The sequence below is a fragment of the Dermacentor albipictus genome, unplaced genomic scaffold (assembly GCF_038994185.2).
Source record: "Dermacentor albipictus isolate Rhodes 1998 colony unplaced genomic scaffold, USDA_Dalb.pri_finalv2 scaffold_48, whole genome shotgun sequence".
NCBI classification, from domain to species: Eukaryota; Metazoa; Arthropoda; class Arachnida; order Ixodida; family Ixodidae; genus Dermacentor; species Dermacentor albipictus.
In genome coordinates, this window is record NW_027225602.1 from 434,785 (window position 1) to 452,086 (window position 17,302).

Below are 17,302 nucleotides of genomic sequence, written 5' to 3' on the forward strand. Positions count from 1 at the left end.
CCCAATCTTCCTTGGTCAACAAACAATCTGTGCCCTCGACGAGCTCATTAGTCAACGCGCAGAGTAGGTCAACGTTCTGAGGTTCCGCTGCCATTTGCGGGCTATTTAACTTTACCGGCAACGTTGCTAGCTTTGCCTCAATAGTTTTACCAAATGCAGACACCAATCGTATCGTGCCTGAAGGCTCCACAATACATTGCGGAAGCAGACTCTCGCGTATGACAGTTATTTCACTCCCCGTATCTAGAATCGCATCTGTAGATACGGTTCCGCATGAGATCGGGATCAACTGTAGGTTAGTCATGCCTTCACCTTTGTGTTTCAAGGCCTCTACCTTTGCAGTAAGGACTCCATCAGGTGTCCCACTTCCCGTCTCGTCGACTATCACCACCCTTTGTGCCCTCGGCCTTGGCTCGGTAGCCTTCTTTGGCTGGTTTCCCTTGTCACTAGACTTCGGGCAATCCTTAGCGAAATGGCCTGAGCTGTGACATACGTGGCACTTTAGGGCGCTTTTCGCCACTCGCGTCGGCTTTTGCCCCATCTCTGCCGCTGATGGCTTTGAGGCATATCCTTTGCCTTTCGCTTGTTCCAAAGTTTGCAGTACTTTGGCAATCTCAGGCGGCTTAAGCCATTCCTCGCCTTCTCGTAGCCTCACGTACTCAAGACCCTCTATACTAAGGCCCGCTTTTATACGATCCGCGACCATGAGTTCTGCCATCACTTCTACAGTGTCGGCTCCTCTTACTTGAAGGTAGTAGGAAAAATACGTTTTCACTCGCGACGCGAACTGTGACCACGTTTCCTCCTTCCGCTTCACTGCTCTCTCAAACCTTTGCAGATACTCTGCAGGAGAAAGCTTCAGTTCCATCAACACTGCCTGTTTAACTGACTCGTAATCTGTACTCTCTTCCTGGTTGAGGTTACGCAGTAGGTAGCGAACGCGCTCAGTTAGAGCTGGCATGACTAAATGCACGCGACTCTCATACGGTACCCCGTAAGTAGCAAAAAGTCTCTCTACCTCCTCAAACCATAAGGGTACATCCGCGTCACACGGCAGGCGGAACCCTTTCAGCACTTTTGCGCATTGCTCGACGGAGTTGAAGCCCATTCGCCTCCGATCGCCTCGGTCCGACTCAGCGCTGGACGACGTGCCATTGAGACGTTCAGCATTCGTCCTTGCCTGCAACAGCCTTTCGTACTCGATCTGAAGTTGTATACAGGTAGTCTGAGCATTGAGCCTTTGAATTTCAAGTTCAAGCGTTCTTGTATCATTCGGAATTTGCAAAGGCTGAGATGCCTGCTGCGAAAATTCCTGGCTCTGACTGGGTTCTCTCATTTCATTTGACTTATCGGAATTTAGCCTATCGTCATTTGATAACTCCCGATTCCGATCCATTTCCGCCACCGTCGCACCCTCAACTCCATTAGACTCCATTGTCTCTGCGCCCCCGCGTGTCCTCACCATTTGCTCTACACATCAACTGCCATGCCAACTTGAGAAAGACGCAAGAAATCCTGCTCACCCTTTGCTGAATGCACTGTTGTTTTCGGATCTCCTCCACGGTGCCGGGCTTGGCTGCTGTGGGATCTTCTCAAAGGTGCAGGAGGTGCTCGTTGGATGACTTGATCCCTCCACCACTGGTCCAGGATTCGATGTTGTAGAGCTCGCCGATCCTGTCGGCTGCGCCAGTTAAGTTTTCTTTGATTGTTGTTCTTTTCTCCTTGAAGTCGACCAAAGTCTCTTCAAGGTGTTTATCGGCGTTGATGAAGCAGGAGGCAGGTTGGAGGTAACAAAACTTGAAGATATATTGCAACGGAAATATTTACACAGTCAAATACAGAGTTAGCAAAAGAACACTGATACAAAACACACAAGTAAACAGCGCCTTACTCTTCTACTTTTTCTTAAGTTAGAGCCTAGGACAACTGTCACTACATACGACCAACCGAGTCTCACTGTTCTACCACTAAGTGGTTACGGCCCAGACTAGCGTTGCATCGTACGGAGTCTTACTGTTCTATCAGGTTTAGTGATTACAGCCTAGACTGAGGAACAAGCACCTCGTCTCGGTTGTTATAGGGGAAAGAGACAAAGAAAAAGGGCGGTAGGGTCGTTAGCCCATCCCACGGAAGCAATTGCCAATGAGAGTTGACAGTTTCTTAAGCCACAACCCAAAGGGATGGGCTTACTCTCATAAGTGAATCTATTGGAAAACCACCCTGTTTTACCTCTTCCCACATCTTCCTCTCCCCCTCCTATTTCCACGTGGTCAGTGACGGCCTCGTCAAACACGCCAGGCATGCATGATTTATTGAGGCCATCTCGCACCTCAGCGGCGTTTCTAGCCAGCAAGGGGGGCTCGGGCGCTGGTGTCCCAACACCGCGTACCGTAGTCCCCCTCAAGGTTTTTCCTGGTAGAAAACTAATTACCGCTGGCGGCATCCGGACTCGGGTGCTCTTCAAACGACGCCGCGCCCCTCTCTACGGCGCGCACTGCATATTGCAACACGACACAAAGCGGGCTTTCCCCAGTGCTCAAAACAAGATGCACGTGGCTGCCGTCCGAATGCGAGGGGCGCGAACCCCCCGCTCCGTACGCGCCAGACGTGGTCAACATTGCTAGCAGCTGCGTCTCCAATTAGCAGGGGACTCAAGAGCCGGCGCCACAACGTCGCGTATACAACCGTCCCGCTCGAGCTTTGTCCGCGTGGCCCTATTATGACCATCGGCGGAATGTCAACAAAGCCCGCGCAAAAGCATTTGCTCCGAATCCGTTTTGCGCCTCTGCACCGCGCCCCCCGCGGCGGCGCGCGCCTCGGCTCGTTACCGACACCACGCGGGCCGTCCGACCCCTCACAAACAGAATCGTTTGCCGCCCGAGGCGCTGGGGGGTGGACGCTTCTCCATTCACAAAACGCACGTGCAACTAGCGGCACTTCAAAAGTATATACAAAACAATCATGCAGCCCTACGCCGTCCATTCTTCCTGTTCGAGAGATGAGCGGCCTAACACTGGGCATAGTGGAATCCATCATCCATCATCATGGTGGATTATGGTGATGGGTGGCATGCCGGGTGACGGGTGGCATGCCGGGTGACGGGTGGCACGGTGGGTGCTGGGTGACATGGTGGGTGACGGGCGGCATGGTGGGTGCTGGGCAGCATGCTGGTTGCTGGGCGGCACGGTGGGTGATGGGTGGCACGGTGGGTGATGGGTGGCACGGTGGGCACTTGGTTGGATATCATCGTGGGTGCAGCACGTCAAAGGCAAGTTGTGTGATGAATTGAAGGAGCAGCCATTGCTATACGGAAGCTCATGATGGGCTATCTTTATATGTGATGTTGAGTCTTATGAAGTGTACAGTCTGTATATACATGTTGCCAATATGCGGCTATTTTCATGCCATAACGAATCAATCTGTAAAGCACCATACTACGTAGCATATCATCACACTTTATTGAAAAAGCATCACTGGACTTGTACTCTATTTACTTTTCCACTCGCTTGCCCTGGCATCCTGCTTGTGTAAAAGAAAGCTCCAAAGGTGCTTTCACAGGGAAGCAAGGTGGTTCTCCGGATGTGGTGTAGGTGGCATCATTGGATGGTCACTTATGTATTTCTCCAAGCAGTCTAAAAGGAGAGTGCAATAAATATATAAGTAAATTGTTTTTCCAATGATTTCCAGCAATAAGTGAATGAAGAAAATATGCTCTTATCACTTCAAAAAAAGTTTCAGATCACAAAATGCAGCAAATGTGACACACAAACATACTACCCAGGGCGCAAGCAGGCACGGGTTTATTTGCAGTGAGAATGCATACACATGCATCACATTGTTTTGCAGATTTACATGGAATTTTTGTATGTTTTTTGCCAAAGCCACGCCTCTTCTCATCTGGAGGTTGGCTTAACTACAAAATTTAGACACATGGGAGCTGTACTCAAAGCCTCATGGGGTGGATATTTGGCTTCTGATTTTGCATAATTTGTCTGCTCTTCGACCACCCAAATTCCTGTCAAATTCGGAGAACCACAATTTGGCTACACTGTCTCTAACGCATGCAGGAGAGCTGCAAGGTGCAAGCTGTCTGGTTTGTCCATTCTATCATTTGTTAGCTTTACTTGTTGCTCATGCGGTTGGTGAGGAAGTCGTAACTTTAGCATTTGCCATATAGGCATAAAAGATTTCATGTAAAAGCTGTACAATGGCTGGCTTGCAAGCTTTATTTAGCTGCAAATGATGGCAACTAATGTTTTAAAGTGAAGCTTTTTTTGCCTCTTCTCCCAACATTACGGGCGCTGCAGCTGCTATGGTCTGTCATGCATGCCGTTGGATTTCTTGCAACATTACCAGATGGCGCTCACCTCTGCACATCCTGACCGGCGCTGCTGCCCCAGCATTTCATCGTTAGGGTGTATTGCACGTACTGTGCTGGTTTTAATTTCTATGCGAGAAAAATGCAGATGCTGGGCTGTGATAGTGTAAACATTAGAATCATCCTTAGTCTGAAGAGAGCGCTTTGAGCTGGAATCTCAACAGTGTGTTGGCCATGTATGTAGAAGGAGCCCATTAACACGCGCCAGCAAGGCGCGCACTCGACGTCGAGGACACCCAGACTTGAAAGAAGTGTCACACAGAACAGGAGCGTCTTCGCTATGCAGTGAAATGTAGTGCAGACCGCTAACTTATGTATACATACAATTACAATACCTAATTGAAGTATGCACAGCCTCATAATTCAATTAAAGTTTAATATTTCTGCCATGATGCGCTGCGCCATGTGAGACAATGACAACGCTCAATTCCCTCTCAGAGATTATGAACAATGACTCGCAACAACACCTCAAGCAAACACATCTCTCTGTGTGTTCTGCGGACTATGCAGACAAACAGAAGTGGTTCATGCAAGGTAAAGCTTAACATCAACTCGCCACTTTCGTATTGGACTAAACGCTGAAAAAATTACAAACTTGCTACTAACATCACCGTTAATTATTGTCAATCAATGCAAACAATGTGTGCTTCGTGTACATCGATTCTCACAGGGCATGGGATCTGCCATTTTTTTTCTACTTTTCAATCTCCATATTGCTACTTTGCTAAGCTAACCTACATCTTCAATGTAAAAAAGCCTAAAGAAGCATCTTAACGTAATACAGAGCAATCTTTCATGCTCGTCTGTTTAAAAAAAAGCATATTTCTGTAGGAAATGAAATCTTCGGCAAAGTGTTGATGCGACTACAAGAGTACCTGGTACTTTGATCCATAAAACAATTGAATCTTGGCAGAAGAATGCCAGTTACAGCCACACTATACAGTTCTTTCTAATCCAGGCTGGCGGAAATCACTGGAATTCCGCATGATGCCCAGCACCTTGCTTTTCTTGGCACCGAAGAGAGGCATGAAAATTTTAGGATGCTTTGCGTAGAACAAGATCAGCTATGCAGATCAGAGCGTACATGCGAATAATGTACGAGGTGCTTTCTTTGTGTAGCAGTTCTTTCCTCATTCTTATGCTTAAATAAAATGAGATCACTGAAAGTATGCCGAAAGTGCTGATAGGCCATGTCTTACAAACTTCAATAATCAGAACATCTAAAATCAAGAAAGCCGCTGACAGATGGAATAGCACACTGTGGTATGAAGGTTATAAACACGGATGAGGTGCCTCAGAAAGGCTGGCAAACGTTTCGATAGGAGCTATCTTCGTCAAAAGTGGCCTGGTCAGCCTTGGCATGTTTGTTTTAAAGGACTAGTAGGGTGACGTCACGTGCAGTTGTCAGTGGCAGCTGGTTGTAAAGGGAGAGACATTAAAGAGAATGAGCGCTGTCGTCTGGCGTCTGTAAGCATGGTTCCTAAGACGAGGGCACAAGACCGTGAGGATAGGAAGGCGGCGAGAAAAGAAACGAAAGAAAAGGAGAAAAAAAAGACATGCCAAGAGGCAAAAAAAGAAAGACAAGAAAAAGACGGGCATGGGAGCGTGTTAAAGAAGTGAGGGGTTAGGGAGCATTCAGGAGTGTCATTGGCGGCATGTTTCTGCCGTTTTAGAACTGGTCAGGCGGTCAGTGTGCGAGTAACAAAAAACACCCCAAAAGACATCAGTTGAAAGAATGACTTGAGTAGCGTAGCAGCAACGCGTCGGGTAATGTTGAAGAAATTAAGATGGCGACAAGGAGTCTGGAATGCAATGCATGTGGTAGCTGGCAGGAAGAAGCATGGTGTTTTAGGGATGTCAGCCTCAGTAGCTCAACGCAGGTGTCGTCACAGTGGTATATAGAGCTGGTGATACCCTGTGTGGCTGATGCGCAGAAAAAGGTATCCTGGCATCTGGGATTTCGGATTGTGGCGGTGAGGGTGTTAAAAAAATATGATAGAAAACAGACAAAAGGAGGGAACTGAAAGTGGAATAATAAATAGGAGGGTTACATGAGCAAAAGCGGGCGGAAGCAGGTGTACAAGGGAAAAGGGGTCATACAGTTGATATAAACATTAAAACATGAAAGAATATAATAAATTGAGTAGTAAGCAGGTAAAAATTAGAAACAGTCGAATAGGTGAGGTTAAGAATTAAGTTTAGGTGGTGGCACAATGTGTTTTGTGGCTTGGTTGATGACATGAGGCTTTCCGATTTAAGTTACAGCTTTAAAGTTTTTAAAGATTCTAAGTTGCTATGTGTTAAATTCATTTCCATTGGATGTAGGCATTTAAACTTGTGTATGAGGTATGATTCCATATATTTCCTCTAGCGAGGTGAGCGGAAATTTGTAGTCTATAGAGCCTTGCTTTGTCACATATGACATGTTCATTGAAGTGGCTGGCTACTGCTTTAGGTAAATTGTTTTGTATCTGCGCGATGACCGTTCAGTCTTTTGTGAATTTTTTGTCCTGTCTCACCTATGTATTATTTGCTACAAGTGGCACATTCTAGACAGTAGACTACATTGCTTGATGTGCAGATGAAACTCGAAATTACCTTGTTTGAGTAATTTGATGCTGTACTTATTACTGTAGTAGTAGATTAAATGTGTTTGCATGTAGAGCACCCGGGCAGCCACAGGGACTGGTTCCCAACTTCGTTGTTGTTTTTAGTTTGGCACGTACAAGAATATCCTTAATATTATAGTGTTGCATCTCAAGACTACTCTGGGCAGGGCGGGAAAAATCTTGTTTCTGGTTGCTGGCGAGAATTGGGTAGTATTTATTGAGGATATTGTTCATGTTTGGCAGTGTGTTTGAGAATTTAGTAGTAAGAAGAGGCGCTGTTCTTTGTGATCCTAGGGTGGGGCTTGAGCACCTCGGCTCAGTCAGGTTTGGTTGCATTGGTGCAGGCTTTCTGAAGGGGACTCTTTGGGTGGTTCCCGTTTGATAGGGTTTCTTTAAGGTGATCAAGTCTATCTAAGTAGTCTTGGTTTTCAGCACACATGTGACGTAGCCATGTGCTTGGCCTTTAAAGATGCCTTCTTTGCAATGTGGCTTGATGGTGGCTTGTATATTCTAGGTACTGTTGTTTGTCAAAGGTTTCCATACAGCATTGTCATTAGTGTCCCAGTGTCAATGTATATTGTTGTGTCCAGAATGTTTATGCGCTCCATTGAAGATTTTGATGTGAATTTTATTGTTGGGTGAAAAGAATTTAGAAATCCTACATATTTATCTAGGCTGTCTTGACCATGTCACCATATTATGAATATGTCGTCTATGTATCGTAGGTATGTGTGGGGCCTGTCAGTGCGGCGCAATAGGAAGTCTGTAGAATCCCCATAAATATGTTCGCATAAATATGTTTTCCCATGTACATCTGCTTCCGCCCGCTTTTGCTCATGCCACCCTCTTATTTGTTATTCCAGTTTCAGTTCACCCCCATATTTGTCTGTTCTTTATTATATTTTTTCGAAACACCCTCACCAACACACTCCAAAGTCCCAGGCGCCAGGATACCTTCTTCGGTGCCTCAGCCACACAGGGTATCGCCACTTCTGTGTACCGCTGTGACGACACGTACGTTGAGCTACTGGGACTAACGTCCCTAGAAAGACCATGCCGCTGCCTTCCAGCTGCCCTATGCACTGCATTCCGGACTTCTTGCTACCATCTTAACTCCTTTTAAATTATCCGACGCATTGCTGCTATGCTACTCAAGTCATTCTTTCAACTAATGTCTTTTCGGGTTGTTTTTGTTACTCGAGCACTGACCGCCTCACCGGCTCCTTTAAAGCCACAAGAACATGCTGCCAAAGACACCCCTGAATGCTCCCTAATCTCTTGCTTCCCCAACACCTTCCTTTGCCCTTCTTTTTCTTTTCTTGTTCTTTCTTTCCCTCTTGGTGTCTCTTTCTTTCTCCTTTTCTCCCCGCCTTCCCACTCCCACTATTGTTCCTACGTCTTAGGAATCATGCTTACAGACATCAAGTGACTGCGCTCATTCTCCTTCAAGTCTCTCCCTTTACAACCAGCCACTCCCGACAACTGCATGTGACGTCACTCCACTAACACTTTAAAACTAACATGCCGAGGATGACGAGGCAGCCTTTGAGAAGATAGGTCTTCCTAACGAAACGTTGGCTACCCTTTCTGAGGCACTTCATCCCTGTTTATAACTTTACATCCCAATAATGAGAATAGTGTTTTGAAATTGCATGGCTGTGAACGCTGCAGATTGTAAAGCAGCACATCAGGTGACCACAGTCAGCACTTAAGAAGGCAGTGGTTTAAAAAGCTTCTTTTAGACCATACAATTTGCCAAGCTGTGTCGGAACCCAATTTTCTTGAAAAGCATTATGTCAAAAAAGTGAAATGAAAGCTGAAGCGTGAAAAGCTACAATAACGCATGCCAAGTCTACATTAGAAATTTCGAAGACAATGAGGTGCTTAAATGTTCACTTCTGTTAAGACAATGAGCAGCAGGTGAATGCAAGCTGTTAAGGTCCTGTCAAAATTAACCGCTCGTGTGGCCACCCGACTTTCTTGATTGTTTTTAATTGAAACTGATTATGGGGGAAGCTTTGTGGGCGGTTTTCGCAGGAAACCCATATCCCGAAATTATTTTGTGCTGCTTTTCATACGCACAGACATTTAAATTGTGTGTCGAGACACAGTGCATATACAGCAGAAGAAAAAGATATAATATATAGGCACTTGCCTCATTCTTGCTTTGGCATTTCTTGTCGCTCTGTATACATCATGTAATGCTAACTCATTCAGATAACTTGCAGATATGCAGTTATGTTTCTTAAATGAGGTGACTGTTGACTTACTTTTCAAAGCAGCCACTTTCTCCGGTGTTGCCGGAAGCTTCCCAGATGAGCGGCACATTGTTCGGTAGGCCTGTCCAGTCAGGCTGCTTTCACCTGCTTGCACTGGTGTCCACAGGTGCCATGCCACCTCTAATGGGCACTTTCCGTCGGAAGCAAACTTGAATATGTAATGCCACTTGTTGAGTGGCATCACAAATCCCACACCAATCTGTACCTGCAATAGATATGAAGTGTTTTTTTCCTGAGCAGTATTCTTAACACTAAAACGCACTTGTATAAAACAATATGATATAGGTTAATTAGGTCCGTCAATTTCTGCCCCTCGAACAAGTTTTAAAAGAAACTGGGGTTAAACCCAACCTCACCAAGAAATTCATTTTTGTGTAAAGGTATAAACTAATAAAAATTTTCCATTTTAAGGGCAGCAAACACTCATATCTCGTACAGTCTAACCTAGCAATAATGAAATTAACAGAGAAAGCGAAACAATTGATTCAAATAGGCGCACCGCCATGCAGAGAACAGTGCAAGAACGAGTGACGTCAAGGCCTCCAAGATTGCAGTGTCACACGGAAAACAGTGCAGCACATGTTACCTAGAGACCTACGCGCGCCAGTCTCCAAAATCCACCACCATCACACACTACATGGCCTTGTTCTAAAGAACACTGGAGACATGCCTTGAAAGTATGATTACCCTTGCATGGTTGAAAACAAGTGAATTCTTTTGTGGGCTCTGAAAACCACTCGCACCACTCACTGATCTCAGCAGTTATATTTTCGTCATGACTAAACTGCAGCGATGAATGCGCCAAGTCCCGTCACAACTTCAAACTTCAGAACTCGGTGTGCACGCTCCTTTTACTGCGACCAGGTTTGAAAAGTTTGTTGTAACAGTACAGCGCTAGTACAGCGGCAGCGGAATTCTCTTTAAGGACAATTGCACCTTCTACATCTTTTTGTAGGTTTTTGCGCAATATGTGCGTTGCTGCTTTTTGTCATTAAGCCCTTCAGTTGATGTCTAGCGCCCGTTCAGACTGTGTCTCTGTGTGTGTGTGTGCCCTTGCACTTGTCATGATGTCGAAGTTCAGCTACCACCAACTAGAACTAAGTTTTGCATTAATCAGAAGTACATATTAGCACGCTTTATAAAAAGCCAAAGGATTAGCACTAGCTGACCGGAAATGAGAAATGGTAAGAATATTCTGGCTGAAAACAACATTTCATGTTTATCAACACTGACGGGCAAGTAATTAAGAAAGTTGGTGTACGTTAATGTTTACCTTTCGAGTGACACAAGGGACAGAAAGAAGACAACAAGACACGAAAACTACCAATTCAACATTAATTTTGATGCAAAAATTAAAGATAATATTTATACTGCGTGTGCCCTTGCACTGCACAAGCGATCTTTTAAAACAAAGGGCACAAGTTGCAATACAAATGTATAAAATCATGATAAACAGTACTTGCATAAAAATAGAACAAATAAGCACAGAGTGATCACTATTCTGTGTCATTTAGAGAGTATTCCTCTTTGTAATGCAATCATAATGAGCACTGGCTGACAGATGTCCCTCTCTTTTAAATGGTATGCCTCAGTGATATTATTGATCAATCGGTTGCCTTAAGTAAACAAAAGAGATGAACAATCTAAATCTGGCGTACATCACCAGTTGTGTCAATGCATTGTCAAGTGGGATGAGCATGCTTGTCCCTTGAGTGAATAATGGTGCTCTCCTGGGCACATGCTTATACACCGGCCAGTCTGCCCCATGTACAAGACCATCCATTCTTAGTATGAAGATGGTGCAGAGTGGCCGAACTCTGCGGATTGCCAGCGCGCATGGCATGGCTGTGCAACGGAGCTAAGCGGTGCAGGCGCACAGGGGCTTAGAGGTGGGACTTCATGTCGTGTGTCATCCGCTAAAGCATGGCATGCTCCCGCACTTTAGCAGATGACACGAAGCTCCACATCCCCCCTGCGCCATGCACGCTGGCACTCCGCGGGGCGTGGTCACGCTGAGTCGTGAGCGTGCCAAGAGTTGACGACCCTGTACATTTGACCAAACATACACATGAACAGAGGCATAGACTACACTACTAATGACGGACACAAGACATTTGGTGGTAATTTATACAAATCTCCCTTGTCTGGACGCCTTTCTCAATGCGCTTGTGGAATGCTATGCACACATATTTCGAGCGAAAAAATAAAGTAGGCAGGTATGCAGCACAATCCACAAGTGAACTAAGAAAAGCGAGCAGGCGAGCGAGGTACGCTTGGTTAAACATACCACGAAATATGTCTAGTGCATGTTAGGGGCAGTGTCCTGCATTCTAATGTTAGGAACTAAATATGTACCAAAGAAATCACCACATTTTACTGAGAAGACCGGCATGCTCGTCCGACTTGGCCGTGCATTGCCGCGATAGGGCTTGAGGCCAGATTAAATTAGTTTATCTATTTCCACTCACGGTGAAAAACTGACAAGAGAAATCAGAGAGGCATACCACAAGATGTGTGAGCAAGCCCCCATTATGAATGCATGAAAAAAGGCGTCCTTTCTAGATGACAAGGGATAGAAATTAGTCTGACTATTCACCTTTTTTTACGCAAATACTGTTTATTGTGATTTTTCACCTATGTATTACAACTCACATTTTCCTTCTGAAGGAACTTGTGCACAATATAAGCACACATTCAGTGTTCATTTTATTCCTTCTATCAAATTCAGTCATCACTGGTCATGTTCTATGGTCTCCCTTCCTTCACTGTGTAAATTTTGTCCTCAAGAGTTATATGAACTCACTGGCAAACTCAAAACGACACTACAAATTTCACCTAGAGGATACGGCTGGTTCTCAGAAAATGCACAAATACGGTGACAGGTGTCTGTTGGCACACTGTAGCAATAATGGGTGGAAGCTACCTTTGACTTTGCTGCAATACATCAGTTGTCACATGGCTACAACCCTTAAGAAACAACAGAAATGTAAGTGCACAGCAAAAACAAGCAGGTTCATCAACCACAAGTTTGACTTCAGCAGCCAGAACATAGGCAGTATCATATAGCTAAAGCATTAGCTAATATGTGGAAAATACATGCACAAGCACCCTTAACTTGAAATACCTGCATACCAACATAAAACCATGAGTTGCAGTGCATATGATGCTTGTTCATGACACTAGTATTTTGTGAAAAATACTTTTTGGATTACGTACAATGCTTTCAATTCATCTGCCCAGTAATCAAAGGCGTTTGACAGCATTACACTTTGTACTTGCTAGTTGAAAATATTCTCACCTGAACAGCACCAAGCAGAATAAATAGAAAACAGCCCACTGTGCTAACCAAATATGTGGAGAGACCCAAACTAATAGAATTATTTCTGGACAGCTGTAGACTTAGAGCTTGTTGGCTGATAATCACTATTAAAATTACACCACTGCCAAGCAGATGTTCTGTGTGGTGCTGTTGAAAGCAAGTTCACTTGATGAGCAACATAGCAATAACCAGCAAATGCTTTAGCAATAACGAGCAGGCAATCTTGCATGTGCAAAACTGCATGCTTATTTAATGATAGTGCATCAATAGACTGAACTATGTACCAACTATGTGGTCTATGCAGTATAGACAAATTCGAAAACGATGCAACTGGACACAGACTCTGCCACAATGCCTACTTGCATGAATGGGTATAGCTTAAGAAGAATATAAAAAATGTAGAGAAAGAAAGCAAGCTTACTAGAAAACTCCTCACTGCTGTAGTACTTACAGCACAGTGAATACTGGCCTTCATGTACCATTTAAAGAAATTCAAGCTCGTGTCCATTGTTCTGGGAACTTGAGAAATAATTGTGAAATTAATGGAGAAGGTTGGGCTAGTTGGCGTTGACACAGCTCCTGTGACATAGTTACTAGCACAAACAAGGTGTATGGAATAAAGGTCGGACTAGCCAAAGCGGTAGACTTCAGCTGACAAGCTTTATTCAGAAGAAACACGCAAGCAGGCCACCGCATGCTCAGTTAATGTGGAGACAGATGCATTAACGAATGTGCCACATAGGGGGATAACGAAATGCACATAGAAGCTGATAAGCATCCACAAGAAGCCATTACAAAGCATTCACCAGATTTTTCTGAAGACACAACACTTATTTATCAGCTGGTACCAGTGACGGAGTGCTTATGCATTCATCAGCAGCTTTCGAAATGCAAAACACCCCAAACATTTCCCTATATAACTGCCTGGCAAACTGACCGAACACTGGTGTGTTATGAAAACATGGGGAGCATTTATGGGTACTTTAACAGTGATCAGCCAAGTAGCCAGCGCCTGTGAGAGCATTTACAGTGTTCCGGTACTCCCCAAGCCACTCATTCAGGCACCTGTTTGTTCAATATACCACTTTCCACAGGGAAGTGAAATGTAGTATACCACCACTACATTTCAGTTAACAAAGCAGGTGACATGCTCCTTAGTGCATGTACCTTGACGCCCGGCAATGTTTACCAACTTGCATATTCTTGTGAGCGTTAGCGGTGCTGAAAAAATGCCTACACCAAACTTGTTCGCCACCTTTCTTCTAGGCGGTGAGACACCCTGTGTACGTATGGCAGCGCTGCACGGCTACTACTGGGACATGCGTTACTGCACATCCAGTGGGCAATGTGGTAGTGCCAATGACTTTCTTATTGTGCTGGCTTTGCTGTTAAAAACATTGTGGGTGTTTTCGAACAGTGTTCAGTAGGACTCAAGTTCACACATGAGTTGCCAGAAGATGATCGCCTGCAATCATTCGATATTCGTATAATTTTAAATCATACTTTCCTTTATTATATATACTCTCTTAGGAAAAAGAGGACCTTGCTCGACTACCGTTTGGCATACTCCATGTTAAAGGATGCATAGCTCCTAGCTGCCCGAGAGCTGTTCTGGTTAAATCTTGTGCACCAGGTTTCCTGCAGCGCTCTGCAACAAGCGAGCCATTTATGTAGGGCCGGGTATCTCGATAACACCTTGGTGTCAATTAGTGGGAGCCTCATTAAAGAGGTAAAAGCAGATCTGGCAGCTGCTCGGTGCAATAACGCACGTCCCAGTGGGCGCCCTGTGGCTGTGCCATCTGTACATGGGGTGTCCAACCACCTAAACAACGTCGCAAACCAGTGCAGTGTAGGTGTTTTCTTCAGCACCACTAGAGCTCGCCAGAATGTGCAGGTTGGTAAGCAACACCGGGAATCAGGGTACATGCACTAAGGAGCATGTCATCCACTTTTTTAACTGCAATGTGGGGGTGGTATACAGGATTTCACTTCCCTGTAGAAAGTGCTGTATTGGACAAAAGGGCAGGTTCTTGAATGAGAGGCTTAGGGAGCACCGGAACGCTGTAAACGCTCTAGCAGGCACTGCCCGTTTGGCTGACCACTGCCGAAGATGTGCTCGTAAATGCTACCTGTGTTTTCAAAACAAGCAAGTGTTCAGATGGTTTGGCAGGCAGTTGGATAAGGAAATATTTGGTGTTTGGCATTTCAAAGGCTGTTGATGAATGTGTAAGCACTCCTTCACTGGAACTCACTGATAAAGGAGTGTTTGTTGTACCTTGAGAAGAACCTGCTGAATGCTTTGTAATGGCTTGTTGTGGTGGGCGGTATTGGCTTTGTTGTGCATTTGGTTTCCTCCCATGTGGCACATTTCTTTATGCATCTGTCTGCAGATATTTTTGAACATAAGGTGGGGCCTCATTGCGTGTTTTCTGAATAAAGCTTGTAAGTTGAAGTCTAGTGCACTGTCTTGTGCAACTTTCTTCAATTAGTCTTGTTCGTGCAAGTAACCCTCACAATAATTGTAATACCAATGTTAAACAATGGTAAGCATGCTGCATACTTAGACCTGTGACATATTTGGCCCATTACACTTTTAATGCTTACATGTGCAGAAACTGCACAAACGTGTAGCCTAAACGAAAAAAAAAGTGGATATAAAAGGTATAACACAGGAAAGTTTCAAATCAATAAAACAAAATAACAAGAGGTAGATATAATGTGTACTAAGCAAAATAAAATGTAACGCGCAGCGAAGTGATTGATGCAAGAAAAAATATACATCAAGACATGTTAGATCTAGCTTTAAAGTGAACAAGGTAATGTGTACATAATGTATACAAACACAAATTAGCAGCAAGTTGAATAAAGTTGAGCAGATATTTAGCCTATTTAGTAAGCACTGCTGAGTAATATGTCCATAAACTTATTGACGAATGATACCGAGATCCTACTTTTGCAAACACATACCCTTCAGTCATACCTGACCAGACCATCCGATTACACACAGTGCTGCTGCAGCCATAGCTCCTCCCTGACGTGGACACTGTTGTTGGTCACGGCCTTGCCACTGCAAGATAGGTTCTGTGTTAACTTATAGCAGTGGCACTTTAAAGAAGTCATTGTGAACACATGCAAGGAGCACAGAAAAAGTCACAAAAACAATGTTTGCACCACTGCAGGGTGGGAACAAAGCACAAGGTCAAAGTTAATGATGAATGTTGTGATAATAGGGACCTCTTCATGACAATAAAATTCTAAGACCTACAGCTACAGCACATTACAAACAAATGTTTGTTTACGTAACAATTCATTTTTTTTCTATCGGTTAAGCAACTTTCCCTTGTCATCTCTAGTTATGTCAAAACACCTTGTCTCAAAACGTAAGCTGTAGTAGTAGCAAGCCGCAATTGCTTAAATTTTTTTGCCCGAACCCTATGAGGGAGATTTTGTGCGCAACGGCGACGCGCGACGGCTTTGAGCGAGAAAAGGGGCCGTCGCGCGAACATATCGCTCGTTCTTCGTCGCCTGGTTCTGGAAATCTAGAATTCGTCGCTCGTCGCCCAGAAGTGCTATGAGCGAATAGACTATAGCGCGAAGCCGGAACTGGATGTACTACATCAGTCGAGTACTACCGCTTGTTGCACGGAACAAGCAAACGACTATTTTCATACGTGCAAGGTTAAGAACCTACTGCAGGACTTTAAATAAATGTTTTACGCTGCTCCTTTGAGTAAAACACAGCAAACTAAACTAATAATGCACACTTTTGGCGCGTATTTGCTGCCCTCATACCAGCAACACCGGGGAGACGGCTCTCAATGTCGTCGCTCGCATAGGGTACGACTTGTAGGGAATGAGCTAGCGCGACAGCCATCTACATCGCGTCTCTGTCGCGCGCAAGACCGCTCGCATGGGGTACGACTTGTAGGGAACGAGCGAGCGCGACAGCCATCTACATCGCGTCTCTGTCGCGCGAAAGATCACTTGCATGGTGTTTATACTTTTTCCCAGTAACTGCTCACAAACGAACAACCGCTTAGACAGACATTTACAACCTCGAAGCATAAGTAAGAGAGGAAAGTAAGAATAGGTAAAGAGGCAGATGAGTCTTTATTATCCAACTTCAGCAGAAAAGTGGCAGCTCGCGCAAATGAGGACTGTTGCCGAACCTAATCCCTCTCATCGGAAGGAAGCGCTCACCAAGACTTTAAATTTAGCATTAAGCCAATAAACTTGCGCAAGCAAATTATGTCAACCAACGCTCAGCAAGCATCGGCACAGTCAATGTAGTCGTGGGAGTTCGATTTCTTGCGCCCGCAAGGCACTCTAGGCACACACGAGAAGCAAGCACAGCATGCCTGTACTCACCTTTTAAATGGTACGATGCGGTCGAAAAGCGCCCTCCAAGTTGCCGGAGCTGCAAAGTTATTCCCGCATACGTGCAGTTGCGTAGTGGACGACCTGCGGAACGCTAATAATGCGCATCATTTCTTTGCGGCGTCCACCGAACTCTCCACAACCACCACGGACAAAGGGAACGCACTCCATGGCATGAAAATCGTTGGTCCACGTTTGCCTGGCGCACCACGCATACCGCAAGTATGCAGCGAGACGCAAGCTATCTTCTGGCACTTTTGTGCACGCGAACTAAGTCACAATTCATTACACCAAACGTAAAAACACGATCAAACAAACACATCGTAGCAACTCGCACGAC

General features: G+C 45.0%; 1 long non-coding RNA gene across 1 annotated transcript; it reads right to left on the minus strand.

Moving 5' to 3' along the window:
* Positions 1–9,325: 9,325 nt before the first annotated feature.
* On the minus strand, positions 9,326–17,213 carry LOC139052983 (uncharacterized). The gene is made up of 3 exons (XR_011510159.1): positions 16,954–17,213; positions 15,566–15,652; positions 9,326–9,471 (listed from the first exon to the last, which is right to left on the minus strand). It is a non-coding gene; the product is annotated as an uncharacterized lncRNA (long non-coding RNA).
* Between the last annotated feature and the right edge of the window lie 89 nt (positions 17,214–17,302).